Consider the following 15,202-nt stretch of genomic DNA (forward strand, 5'->3'; position numbering starts at 1 on the left):
AGTTTGCTGTTTGGTGCTGGACGGGCGCTTCATTTTAAGTGCTTTAAACAACTCTAAATCCTGCACACCCACATGTTTAACTCGCTGTATTTGAAACAAATAAAGAAGAAAGGCGAGCTTTCAACACATCATACTTTTATTAAAAAAATGTCTCATGGCATCAGGCTTGACATACCCGAGCATGAAATGTGCCTCTGTCCAATCAAACCAGGCTGATTGCTGGTCTCCCAGAACTCCTGCAGCTTATCTTCATTTTTGTTGTGTCCATCTGTGGAAATATGATGCAGAAAACAAGAGTCACAATTGCCAGATAAACAAAAATTATGAAGACTACATAGCTGTGCTAGTTTAGCTCAGTCTGTAGAGCAGGCATATACCTTATACAAAGGAGACAGTCTGCAAAGGCTGCAGGTTTGACTCCTGACCTTGGCACTGACCATGATGCATTTCTAATCCACACTCTCTTACCCATGTTTCCTGTCTCTTTTCATTTGTCCCCCATCCTAGCTGTCCTAAAGAAAGCAAAAAATGCTACAAAAAAATCCTAAAAAGAACAGATAACTGACAAACTGGCACATGGTCAAACTGTTACAAATTCATGCTGAAGCTCAGTTGTAGTTTTGATCATTTTTCAGGAAGATTAGCAGTTTCATCCAAGTTCCTCTAGTCCACATGTCCTTGGACAAGACTCTAAACACTTAATTGCTCTCGAGTGGCATAGCCAGTAAAGTGTGAATGCTTTTGAATGCAATAGATTTTATACTGATGGATACTTTACAAAGCACTCTCTGCCATCACTGTAAAAATAAGTGAATAAGACATGAAGTTTAAAAGTTCTTTGAGTTGACAGACAACTAGCAAAGTGCTATTTAAGTCCATTAACCATTTACAATTGCAACAATAATGATTAATACGATTGTAAAATGAATCCTCTTTAATGGAATAAGTAAACATGTGTGTAATTAACAACAGGTGTCCCAACACTTGAATTGTTTAATTGGAAACAATCCTGCCAATACTTTTGATGGTTTAAGTCATCAAACCTGTTTTTGTACATTTTATACATTCTTCTATTAAACCACACCTAACTGCCTCCTCCTGTGCTTTAAAATTTGTGTTCCTGAAAGAAACAACTTAAATGCATTCCTGCCTATCTTGTCAGCAGTGACACCCCAACAGAGACAGTCAGACTAAGTTACCTTAACAAGCTTTCTATCCCTAATCCCCTCCAAACCCCATCCATATTAAGAAACTGCTCCAGCCCTGTAACACAGGGGAGGTAAGGTGAGGGAGTTTACAGCAAGACACACAGGACTTTCACCCAAGAGACATATGGTTTGCGTCCTCTGAGATCACAATTTGGGTCCCACAGGTTTATGTCCCCAGGAGACTCGGTTTATGTCCTAGGCTTTATTTCCCATGTGAAACGTCAAATATGATATCATATTATCATGATGGCCTCCTTTGCCTAGCTGAGTAGTTTTGGTGCTCAACATTCACATTTGTTTCTTATTTGACTTTTCTTTTCTTTATTTATTTTGTGTCTTTTATTTGTATTGTATGTGTTATTTACATCTGGTACTTCTACTTACTTTTATTGGTTCTATTCATATCCCTATATTTCATTTTTATATTCCTCATAAGGGCAACCATAATAACTGAAATTGGGATAAATAAAGTATTTCTTATTCAAACTGTGACATTTTTACATTGAAAGAAACCAGTTTAACCAGATAAATTAGCCCAGAGAAGTCAACGGAGTATTTTTTCTCTCTGAGCTTGACACTTGGAAAGTTGGGGCTGGTATTTAACATCAGACATAAAGCCAGAGTTGGTATTTAATGTCAGACATGTTGGAAAGACAAACTTAAACTGGGCAATGGGGATCCATTGTGTCACATTGTGGAAACAGTGCATCTTCAGTTTTTGTCATGCAAGTCCTCAACAACTTAATCAAAAGACCCCCCCCCCCACCCCCCACCCCCAATAATATACTGGCTTTCTAAATGGCTCCCCTCACCACTCTGAAGTGAACTTTGTGCTGTCTTTAAATTTTGACAGATGATGTTTGATTGACAGTTCAGTCTGTGTCCGTCAACTCAGTTTGAGCAACAAAGGCAACATGGCTTTCCTGGTAGAAAGCTATAAATCTCACACAAGCACACAGTGGAGGGTTGTCATGTGTGACTGATGACAAGAAGTCCTTCCTCACCTCACCTCTCTCTCTCTCTCTCTCTCTCTCTCTCTCTTTTCACACACAAACATCTATATCAGGCTATGCTTGTGCTAATAGCTGTATGCTAATCAGGGTACTTCCAGGTGCAGAAATAGATGCGGAACATTAAGAGTAAATTTAGCTTTAATAACCGAGCTAATCACACCATTAATGTTACATCAAGTCTGACGCACACTTGGAGGGTGTGTAGCATTCTTGTTCTTCTAATAGAGGGTTTCCACCTGACTGCCGCTCACTGAGGGATGCTGGGAGGCAGAAAACAAGGGGTTGGAGAAACTGTGCTCCGTGTGCATCTCAAGCTCGCCTCTCCATGTGTGTGTGAAAGTGTAAAATGTGAGAGCTGCAGCTTTCAGGCTTCACGCCGTTTTGTTGTGTTTGTTTTATTTTGTCTCGTCTATAAATGATGAAGCTCCAGACAGGAGAGGGAGGAAGAGAGGCACTCAGGCCTCCCTGGGGGGCAAGTGTTCACTACTGGGCATTGTCCCCTCGGCATCATCCACCTCCCCCCCCACAACCATTATGCCTCATGACATACCAATGAGGACAGATTGTGTGAGTGTGACTAAAATGAATGATTACCTATGAAACTGAGATTACATTTTACTCCTTGTTTTTAGTGTATTTTTTATTTTTTAAGTTTGGCATCCATCAAAAGGTAATATATAAGTTATTGCTCTTTAAAAGATGGTATTAAATTTTAATCTTACAGTTTTTCTCATTATGTCCTGGAAACAGTTCGTCAGAGCTCCGTCTATAAATCACCAACAAATCCATCTTTTCTGTTTACTCCAGTTTACAACTTTACCGACCTTGTGAGCCATCATTGTGAACATCACCAATAATGTTCAATGTTATAATCTCATTCCAAATAAAATAAATAAAATATATAATGATTTGAAGGTTGACATTAATTCACTGAGAAATTAAACAATGTTGAGGATGTTACATGAAGTTTAAAACAAGTGTGATCCTTTCTGGAAAGATGCAGGAGTCTAGATTTCACAAGACCAACAAAACCACAATAAACATATACATTCAGATATTGGAAGGGGTCACTGTCATGTCCAGCTCTGCCTCTTAGGTCATGTTTTCATTTTTTGGTATATCATTAGTTATTTCCTGTTTTATTTTGTCTTACTTACCTCTCCTCTCGTTTCAGATCTTTCACTTCCTGCCCTCGATTGTTTCCCACCTGATTGATTGTATGAAGCTGCATCTTATTGTCTTCCCCTCACTTTAGTTTTTAGTCTGTCTTCCCCTGTCCTTCTGTGCCAGTATGTCTTTGTTCCTTTGTTCAAGCCTTATGCTGAGGTCAGACTACACACATTTTTTTGTCTGGTACAATGGTCACTGTGTCAGATTAGGCATACATTTGTGCCGTGATTTGAACAACAGAAATGACTTAAATGCTTTGGAAGCAAAAGGGGCTGGGCTAGACAATATCCGGAAAGAAGACTGTAAGCATTACAAATCTGTATTAAAGTACATTTAAATTTTAAATGTTACACTGGCTCATAGTTCCATCTCTTAGCATCAACTTCACCATTCTTCTTTCGCTTCACCATTTAGTTTTTATACGCTCTGAACTAGTGTGCATGCAGAGCCTCTGTGCTGTCATTGGTCAATATTACTGCTGCGACAGAAGAAGAAGGCAGAAAGAAAAATCAAACATGCTAGACTTTCTGTCAGGAGGCTATAAGACGTCCCAGATGTGACCTTGATTACAGAAACTTTAGTCTATCTAGACAGCTGAATGAACTGTGCCCATGTTTCAGGTATCCCAGGGCTACTGGTCGGGGAGGAGGCCTTGCTGTTGTTTTTGTTGTTTCTTTTATTGTGTTTGTGGTGGATCTGAAAGCAGATTGTGAAAGTTGTCTTTCTTGTCCAAAGTTAGGTGAGAATCACTTTCACCACCTCTTAAACATTGCACTCACATAACATTGTCAGACTAAAAATTGATATAAAATTGCTACTAAACTAACAATTTCCCACAACTCAATTGCATTGTTATCTTAAACTGCAAGGTTGAAACAGCATTGGTCGGGTAAACTCAATTTTTTTCCAACTTGCAGTCTTTAATCCAATCTGGTGTGGCCTTAGGTGACATTACTTGAGGCGTTTTATCAGACTTCACAAAGCTCACTCAGGGGTTACAAAATGCTTCCTACAGCTTTTCCACATGCTGTTGTACTCTCCTGTAGGCCTGTGAGAGGACTTTGAAGTATAAAATCAATGGAGAACCGGAGCTAGGACTGGAGGCAACTAGCCTGGCTTGAAAGTTAAAATCTCTCTTTAGACACTTTGAAATATCAGCTGTTGACGTTGTATTTATTTACGGTATTAAGGGTACAATATCATCTGCTATATGTATTTTCTAAAAGAGATAAATATTGAGGCGGAATTCTTGACAAAGTGTGTCGAAGTCACATGACAAAACTGTGTTTAAACAACTTTTAATCAGACTCTCCTCTCAGAAAAACAAGCCTTTGTATATTGTCGATGGTAAATTGGACTCAAGCTGTGGTGAAATTCACGCTCAACCTCATGGTCTCTAAAAGTTTGAAACACTTGTCAGTGTTAAACATGTTTCTCAGTTGAGTAAACCGACCTTTCTGCACAGTTGACTGAGGACATTAATTATGCATTTGTAACCACACAGATGTTTAAAAATTGAGTCATCTATGCAGTTAAAGTGAACCCTGCAGCGTTTAAACTTCTTTGACTGACTTTTTTTTCATGCATAGTGCTTTATTAGAAAGTGACAAGTAAAGAGAGACAGGATCAACGAGAGAGAGGTGAAGAAATGGAGCAAAGGCCCTCGGCTCAAATCGAAACTTCATTGTTGAGGTAAAGACTTAGACTTCTTTAATTACTCTTCCATGACAGCTATGGAGCACAACTTCTTACTTCTTCAGAGCACCGCAATGAAGGAAAGGCCAGTAGGTATGTGAAAAACCTCAAACAAAGTTGTGTTGAAATATTCTCCGACCAGAGGTACAAGCTAAACTGGAGGCTAAAAAGAGGGAAGGTTTTCCTGCTTAGAAGAAAGCATAACAACTGTGGTGACTTTTCCCCTGTTTTTCCCTGAAGACCTTGTCTCTCTAAGAGACCAAAAAATGTTTATGGTATGGTAAAATGGCAGCCATTAAGTCTTTAGAGTTATGTCTCTCTTTCCCTCCATGGGGAATGTCCCAGAGGTTTTTTTCTGCTACGACTCTGTCTGTGGTGCTGATTGTGGACGTGTCAGCAGAGCAGAGCTGTCTGAGGTGTTTGAGGGGTTTCATGCTGACGGAGATGTGTGCACTCAGCCTGTGTCAGATCTTCTTAATCACTGACACATTATTTGCCTTTGTCTACTGCACTATGCAGTCTATGTGAGCTGCATTCCTTGCAAAGGCTTTGGACTTTTTTTGCTAACAAATGACAATATAGTTGTGTCATACATTGACCTGATGGTTGATATGTGCACCTCTTGTGATAGCCCACTTTTAACTTTAGGACAAATATATGAGAACCTGCACCATTATTTTCCCCAACAAAAGAGAAGTTTTTGTAAAACTTCTTGACAGTTACAAATCCACTCTCTGTCCTTCAGTCCTGATAGGCTGTATATCAGGTGCTGGAGCAGATTGGTAGTTAGTAAAAGGGTTAGTGCATTATTCCTTTTGATCCTCCTGCACAGCATTCACAAACAATGTGTACATGCTGTATTAAGCAGGTTTACTGTTTTTAAAGGCTAACAAATATACAGACTACAGCAGATATAAGTAATTAGGGCTGCACCCAAAAGTCAAAGATTGATATTATCAGTTGAGAGGACGCTAGGTAGACCTCAAATTATGTCAGTTAAATACCAGAACCATTTAGTAAGTGTGCAATTTTACACAGAGCAATGCAGTAAAAACAGTATGTTACATTGCATAAAACAGTACTAAGATTTGTTGGTGTATCACTTTTCAACTTGAGTTACCTGCAAATCACTCATCCTCTGCAAAACAAAATGGCCTGGTAATTAAAACCAGTTAAAGAAAAACTGATTTAAGCAGTCTGATATTAAAAGTTATTGGGTCTCTTTTCTTTGGCAGTCCAAGGATTTCAGGAGGGTCTTGCTCTCTATGGCTGCTTAGCCGGTTTTTGGGTTCAGATTCCTTCAGCTTTTGTTGTTCAAATGTTTTTACAGAGAAAAAAGAACTGCAGGCACCAACCCTTCTCCCAAACAAGTGGACCAAGAAATTATAACTATTATAAACCCTGAACAGAGCAGTTTGACATGAAGAATGTGTGACCATACAACGCTGCTCAAAGGGCTTCAGGCTCAAGGGGCTGTGAACCAAGATGCCACTTACTCTGGTACAAAACATCAAATGACAACATTTAAGTTTGTTATTGTACAAGCTCCCTCTACAAAAAATAAATAAATGTATAATGATAATAATAAATAAACTCTATAGATATTTATTGTACATTTGAGACTCGTGGCTAATGTAGGATTTAACCAAGAAATTTTGGACGGATGATGGTACTTGAGTAAAGGACAGAGATAACCAAAACATTAAAGGGATACTTCACCTGTTGAAACATGAATCTGTATTTACATTGGGTCATATATGTAGTAGAAATGTGAAATAAATTTTGAAGTTGACGCCTTCTTGGCTGAGAAAAGGCGGAAAGTGTATTTTTGGCTCGTGGATGAAAGACACTAAATCCCAGAATGCACAGCACCGCATGCCACTCCCACTAAGGTCCTCTGTTTCAGAATCAGAATCAGAAATACTTTATTAATCCCAGAGGGAAATTCGATTGTTACAGTTTCTCCAAAATATACAATATAGCAGTAGAAGTATAGTAATAAAAACATTTACAGAATTTACAGACATAAGCCATTTCCTCAACTGATTCTGAGATTTCTTCCTGAATTGAATTGGTATCTTGGCAGAAAACAGACTATGTCTGTGTCCATAGGCAAACAGTGAGAGCACCGACACTACCAGTCCGCCCCAGCTCGAGCCGGCCCCGGCTCCTCGTCCTCACCGCCGCCGACCGGAAGGCATTATGTCTCGGCTGCTGAGCTGGAAGCGGTCGGTGGCGGCCAGCAATATAGCAAAATAGCCGCAAGACGGTTGCTGCTGACAGGCCGGTCTTGTGTCGCAGCGGCCCCGGCGGCCAGTGGCGGCCCATGGCGGCCAGCGGGCAGCCCCAGCGGCCAGCGGCTGCAACAGCCAAAACACAAGACCAGAAAAATACTACCAGGTTTCCAATAATACAAAGCTTAATGCAAATGGGTGAAGTATCCCTTTAAGATTCAGCCTTTGGGTATCATCATCATGTCAACCAAATTTCTTGACAAATCATTCCGTTTTTTTTCAAGACATATCATAGAAAAAGCCTCCAAACAGGTAGACCAACATGACCTTGAAAATGTAAATCACCACAAGGTTGTCAGAAGGAAAACAATCTAAAGTTGTCACCACATTCAATCCCAGATTGAAGGTTGGCACCATGCCTTCGTCTCTTTCTTTTCAGCACAGTCATGCTCCTCTGGCAAGTCAGTTGGTTTAAGGGCTACAGCCCTCCCCTTTCATCCCCCTTGGATTCAAAGAGAACAGATTTCTGCCTTGAATTTCTTGGTACAAGTACAGAGTGACCCAGCATTTAGGGCCTAGCCATCCAAGTACTCTTTGAGACATGCAATGTTTCGTTGGCTATCCCAGTGGGGTCAGGTCTTTGGTAAGCAGTCACGGAACAAAAATGTTTTGTGATTTCATGATGTACACCAGGGGTCATCAACTACATTTGTACAAGGGCCAGCTTTTTTCTTGACAGACACTTTGGGGGCCGGACTTTAAAATATGCTTGCACATAAGCCTGACAGCTATCAAGCCTGATGTGAAGAAGTTGGTGTCAGAGGGGAAATGTAATTTCTCCCATTAACCCTTTGAAGTATTTCAGCCCTGTGATTTCATTTTTATGTTTACTGTTAATCAGGTCTGGGCTCCTTACTTTCTCCCAAAATAAGGCCTTTAATTTTTCTAAATCATCATTTTCTAAATATTTCTGATAAAACAAGAGACTAGCATTTTCCACACTTTTTCCTCTTTTCTTTATTTGACTTTAAAGTTTATGTTGAAGGTTGTTCTTAAAGGGGCCGGATGGGAAGCTTTGGGGGGAGGGGGTTGGATGTGGCCTGCGGGCCGCCAGTTTCACTGCTGTACACCAACAAAAGAGGACAGTATTCATGTATATAACTGATTTCTGCACCATTACAGACTGTCAGTAGAAATGTGAAGTCTTGCTGATTGTAATTTCCCAGTGGTTGGCTAAAAGCATAGAGAAGCAGGTGACATGAGAGTTATGAGAACACCTGGAGCGACTGATTGTGTTTGCCATTTGGCATGACACCTGGCTTAGTGGGACCCCTGTAGCTGTGAGAGAAGCAAGGAACCCAGGCCTGCAGAGAGGCAGATGCAAATCAGAGACCTCTCACATGTGATTCTGCTGTTGACATTCTGCATTTGACCTGTCCTTTTAATTGCCGGAATTCAATTTTATCGACTGCAGCCAAGAGGCCAGAGACAAAAATCTCTTTGTGACAATTAAAAATATATTTTCCTGGTTCGAACACTTCCCAGAATTAGTTGAAGTATTGCTTTATAACCACATTAATTTCACACAACCAGAAAGACAGAGCAGATCATTAAATTCAAACAGACCTTTACTGCTCTTTGAAAAGGAATAGTACATACAGGCAGAGATCATTCTCCTTCAGAGCTTTTCATACTACAACCTCAGACCTTTTTCTTGTGTCTCATTATGAGAAAATTATTCTTATATCCGTAACTAGGAGCTGTGAAAAGTAAGGTAGGGTCATCTTACTAAGACTGTTACTGTTACTGGCTGGAAAAGGCAAATCAGTTATTTTTGTTTGTACAGTTTTAAAATTCCAATGTAAAACCTAAAGGGACACTACACTACTGTACATGAAGTGCCAGTTTTAAATCAAATGGACTACAATTCATCCAGTGGGGGACACGAATGTCTGCACCAATTTTTTTTAGCACAACCCATCCAACAGTTGTTCAGATATGTGAAATCAATCTCAACAAAATGTTAACCTCAAGGTGGAGAAATGTTATGGCTATGTCAAAGTGAATAGGATTCATCCAAATCATGGACACGGCTCACTCTGTCAAAAAGGTCATGTTCTTTGTTTGCTTTTTGCATATTTTCATTAGTTCCTGTTCTTTGTTTTTACTCACCCTTGTCTCTGTCATTTCAGATCCAGCTCCTCATGTTCCCGCCTTGTGTGTCAGCCTCACCTTGATTACCTACACCTGTGGCTCGTTATCCCCTGATTGTCTTTGTATTTATGCTGCATTCATGTGGTGTCGGGCACAAAATAAACATGAACGCCTGCTCAAGTTGGAACAACAACTCGGAAACTCGGAAAAGAATTAGGTGCCCGACTTCCTGACTTGACGTCAAAATCGTCATCACGTAGGGGGCAAAACATGTTTTTTCAATGTTAACAATTTTTTTTATTAATTCACATAGTTCACATCAACATTCCGACTTTCAGAACTGAAATAACTTGAACACACCAAAGTCGGAAGAACGACTTCCAAACTCGAACACTTGGACCACATAAGGAGCACATGAATACAGAATCTATCCTATCTGTGTTCCCTCAAGTTACCATTTCCTAGTATTTCCCAAATGTACCTCTTCGTAGCAGTTTTCTTATTGCCTTAGTGTGTATGTTCTCTATCATATCGAGACTATCTCCAGCCTCGTACATGTAATGTAACAGGGTGGAGAGGTAATCTCTTCACTCAGAGAACCAAAGTTACTATGTAACCCTATGGTCTTTGCCTGTTCATTGACCAAGCCTTTTGCCTTCTCCTCTGGATTTGTTTGCCGATTGTTTAGCCTCACTGTGTACCAAACCTTGGACTTCATTATACGACTTGCCTTTTTAATGCTGTCTCTGAGTCTGTGTGTATCCATTGTGTGCTGATCTTTGAAGCAGAATAACAAACCTTACAGAGCATGTATTCAGCATTTATACAAATCAGCATCATGGCATTAATAATTCGTCATCCTTTTGACACAGCCATTGCAGTTAAATTTAAACAAAATCTATACAATTTGGGTTCTCACAGCTGTAGTGAGCCAGATTTTTGGCAACATGTGACTTCATCAATACAGTGAAACTGCTACTGCCAAGAATCAAAGAGCTGCTGTGCAGGTAAAACCAAACAGAACTTGTTGGTGTTCATCTTGGAGTTATTGGCTCCATTGGCACTGGTCAAACTCATTTCGAAATTCAGCAAAGGTATCCCAGAAACAGCTCCAAGAGAAAGAGGTGAAATTCTGAAAGCTGTTTTCTACGGTGGCCAGGAGGTGCATAGGCTCTGCAACAGCTGAAACAACATACATTTAGAAAAAATGCACAGCATATTCAGAAATGCTGCACGCTTGGAGGGCTGATAGTTATGACACGATACCCATGTATAGAGGCTACAGTCCTCGTAGCAGGTGCTCTGGTTTGACTCTGACCTCAGGCCTTTTGCTGCATGTCATCCCCTGCTCTCTCCTCTCAAAATGTCCTGTCTCTCTTCAGCTGTCCCATCCTTTAAAAAGGAAAAAAGCAAAACATAAATAAAAAATAAATGAGCTTTCACACCTAAAAGCCCCCGTAGTTTTCCCCTACAGTGGACATCATTAATTCAGTAACAGATGGGTTTGGTTCTCTTATGTATCTGTAAGGCGCATTGTCAAAACTTGTGTGCAACTTACGCTAAAGACAAACACACAAAAATCCTTCAGTCAAACTCACATGAAGCTACCCCTAACAGGGTTAAAACTGGTTTTGCCTATAGTCTCAACACATAATTACCAACTTTAACTACTGTACTGTATGTGTGACCCTAATCTGGTCTCTCATAATGCCATTGTATCTTGTCCTTCCCTTCAAACCTTTCTGTTTAGTAATCAGTTATATAAAAGGTCAGTTCAGTGAACTCCCCGACACTGATCGCCTGTTCTTTCCAACCTTTCTTGAAACATGATCATAAAACACCAGCAGCCTCTGGATGATTCAGCACTCGCTGATCAGCAGTTCTCCATGAAGCTCTGTCACCTTTCTGCTCCTTCAGTCGCTGGTCCTTTGGTGTGAGTGCTCGACACGCAAAACTGCCACTCAGGACAAAACCAGGGCATGAGTTTGTTGTGTAATGTGAGATGTCTCCTGGCTAAATAGCAGCCTGTCAGTGCCAGGCCTAATAGACCCCTGACAGTCATCAGAAACACATACAGAGTGTGATGGTGTTGGGAAATCTTTTAAACCAACATGATCCCTGCTCTTATTTACACAGTCAGTAAGAGAATACGGTGTAAATAGCATTAAGTTTACATCACATTTATTTTCTCTTTTATTACAATCAGTTTATATTTTTCTGTCTCTTTCCTTCTATGATTTCACTTTTTCATCACGCCATGTCTGCGTCTTATCTTCTCACTCTTTCTTCCAACCTCTTTATGGCCTTGGTGTCTCACAATACCCACAATGCAGTGTCACACAAAAAGGCTCGCTGCTCTCGGCAATGGGCAGAGCCAGCTGAACTCTGGAGGCCTCATCTGTGTGTGTGTGTGTGTGTGTGTGTGTGTGTGCGTGTGTGTGTGTGTGTGTGTGTGTGTGTGTGTGTGTGTGTGTGTGTGTGTGTGTGTGTGTGTGTGTGTGTGTGTGTGTGTGTGAAAACCTCTCTCTCTCTCAGCACATAAGGAGCGACGTACATCACATGTAGACAACCATGCATGAAACATAGTTTGCATTTAATACTTGATGAGGTGTGTGAGGCTGTCAGGCATCCTTCTACAGTGCAGTGAGAGCAGTTGTCGCATCCGATGAGCATTTTTTATCTAGTGTAATGTCTCCTGAGCCTGAATGTGGAGATTCAGCCCTGAGAAACAAAGTCCCAACAACCTACTTGTATACCATGTTGTACATTATGGCACATTACATCATACCCACGTGTATAACTTATAACATTCACATGGTTACACAGTGTTTTCATACCGTTTCAAATATGAATGCAATAGAAAAAATAACCAATAACATTAAGATGTTTTTATTTGTTTCTTTCTAAGTAATTTTGGAGTGTCTTATTTCACTCTGACCCTTTTGGTCCTTGAGAGCTGTAAAAAACGTACTCCCACTCTTCACTGGAGCGGCATTATGTTTACAATGAAGACTGCTTTAACCTGGGGGATCACATTTTCTGTCAGGTTTGTGAGACATACCATCAAAATCTTAATTACAATTTTGTTTGAATCTTCACAGGGATATATGAGGCATCTCATTGAAATATTTGGATATTGTACCTTTAAAAAAAGAGGGATTCCACAATGAGAGAAACCCTTTTTTTCAATATTTTTTTAAACAGACATAAGTATGCAAAATGCAAAGTCCCACTTTATATCTTGGCAAATTATAATCACAGTAAGCTACTTTTTAGACAAAATAAGCCATAATTTGGATCAAATTAAATAAAATGTATATTATATACCTAAATTGTGCTGATTAAATAGATCCAAGTGTACCATAAGAGTGGCAACAAAATATAGTGCCGTACATACAGCTTCAGTCGCTAAATCGGAAAGGGAACAATCAAGATAATGCTTTAAAAATGTTTTCTACTTTCAAAATATGACTGAAACCAACAGCTGTCTCAACTCAAACAACTAATGCTGATTTTCTTCTTGGAAGAAATGTACCCTCTCTGCTACTAAAAAGTTACGGCTTTCCTTCTACAGTTTATCTTATTGTTGGTTTGCATAGTGAAAAACCAAACCAATAACACATCAGGGCTGAGGAGATGTGTTATCTGAGGGCAAAAGTGTGTACCTGAATGAAACAACTTTACTTAACAGAGCAAAAAAAGCCAGCTGTCATAGAGAGGACAGAGTGGATGCAAAATAATTTAACTATACGGATAATTTGGGATTTGTCCTGAAAGACACTCAGTGTTGTGCTCTGCTGTACAAACAAAAAGTGACACAAATAGTTGTGTAAAGCAAGAGGGACATTTCCCGGCTAGTTCCTCAGCTTCACACAGCTGCGTATCACAACCAGAAGTGGATGTGAGCATACAACATGAACATACACCTTTACTCCTCCCAAAGTGTTTTTAAGGTGAAGGTTTCAAGGAATATAGTGTCAGAAGGCAATAAGCTCCAGGTGGGTAATTACAACATTTTGAAGCATTAAAATTAAGTTAATGCATTAACGTAGGTTCAGGAGCAGGACCACGTCTAACCCACACCTTCAATAACCGAACCCCAATAAACTGCTCTGGAGCCCTCGCTGTGGGCAGCCCCCTCACTCTGAGACTTCCCCATTAATGCATGTCCATAGGATCCTGTTTGTGCATGTGTGTGTATTACGACTTATGTGTGTGTTCAAAACAGAGTGTAAAACCGGATATCCCCTCGCAGGGTTAATAAAGTATTAATTATTAAATTATATCTGGTCACCTCACGACTCTCTGTTTGTCTCAGTTAATTCAACCCTCCCTCACTTCTCTCCCTTTCATCCATTCACCCTCCTTCCACATCCCTTCCTGTTCCACTTGACCCATGCCTCCCCCATGCCTCTCTTATTCCAGGTACAGTCTGGGCCGTAATCAGTTCGGGTAGATTAATGCCCGAGAGGGAACCCCCACTCTGAGTCTCCCTTCACCCGATCTTTGATCAAACTCCCAGACCAGCCTTGAAGATGACGGCCATCTTTCAGCCTCACCCCTCCCATACACAAACATCCATTTGTCTCAATTATATCATATGAATTTACATTAAATGCAAATTTACAAATATTGTTGTGGTGTGGTCCTAGTAACTAAATTTCTGAGCACATGTATTAATTTACTTTGAAAGGTCTCTTAAATGCCAATATAGATGAATACATGGTTCAATGAGCGTATATAAACTTTCTGAAACAACACACTTTAAGTCTACAGAAATATACAAACTGTAGATTACACAAACACACAAACATAGGTCTCAGGAGCTGCAACTTCAGGCCAGATTAGTTTGAGGGACTCAGAGGCAACACTCCTGCTGTTAAATTAAACACTACTACTGTATCCTCTGTTTGCACTTAAACGCATACAAACACACTCATACACACACACATGCATGGTGGTAACGGTGTTAAATCATGGATTGTGAGGAATCTTGGAAGCAAAAGACAAGAAAGTGTGTGACTAACAAGTGAAGAAGGAATGTGAAAGTGAGAAAGGAGAGCAGAGAGAGAGCGATGTAAGATGGAAGGGCTATGAGAGAGAGGAAGAATAAAGGAGGAAAGATTTCTCTCTTTCCTTAAATACTCCTGCTGAGATGCTGCTCCGCTGATCAAACGGAGAGAGAAAAGAGGTGAGGGGGCGCGCGTAGGAGGAGGAGAGAGAAAGAAAAGAGATGTAGAGAGCAGAAGAAAGAGATGGAGAAGCTGCTGAACACACAGAGGAAAAAAGGAAAGGTAGGAAATTAGAGGGACGCTGAACAGTGGCAGTGGCAGATGTGAGATCAGAACTGTAAAAGGTTTGACAAGGATTTGACTACTACAAGATATTAGAGCCCCACTGAGTATTCACTATCCATTTCCTTGTTTTATCCGTCAGATTTTATTTTTATTTTTTAACAGAGAGGTCAGTGACAGACCTGTGCCAGTATGTCAGCCATGACACCCATTTTAAAAACCACAGAGCAGGAGACACTGTTTAAGAGCACTCTGTACCTGCAAAAAGTGTGTGTGTGTGTGTGTGTGTGTGTGTGTGTGTGTGTGTGTGTGTGTGTGTGTGTGTGTCAGTGTGTGTCCTTGTGTATCTGTGTGTCTGTGTGCATATATGTGTTGTTTGCGTGCATATGACAGCTCCTTAAAAAAAATGCCTATTAGGGTCTGTTCCCCAGTGG

The sequence above is a fragment of the Labrus bergylta genome, chromosome 1 (assembly GCF_963930695.1).
Source record: "Labrus bergylta chromosome 1, fLabBer1.1, whole genome shotgun sequence".
Lineage (NCBI taxonomy): Eukaryota > Metazoa > Chordata > Actinopteri > Labriformes > Labridae > Labrus > Labrus bergylta.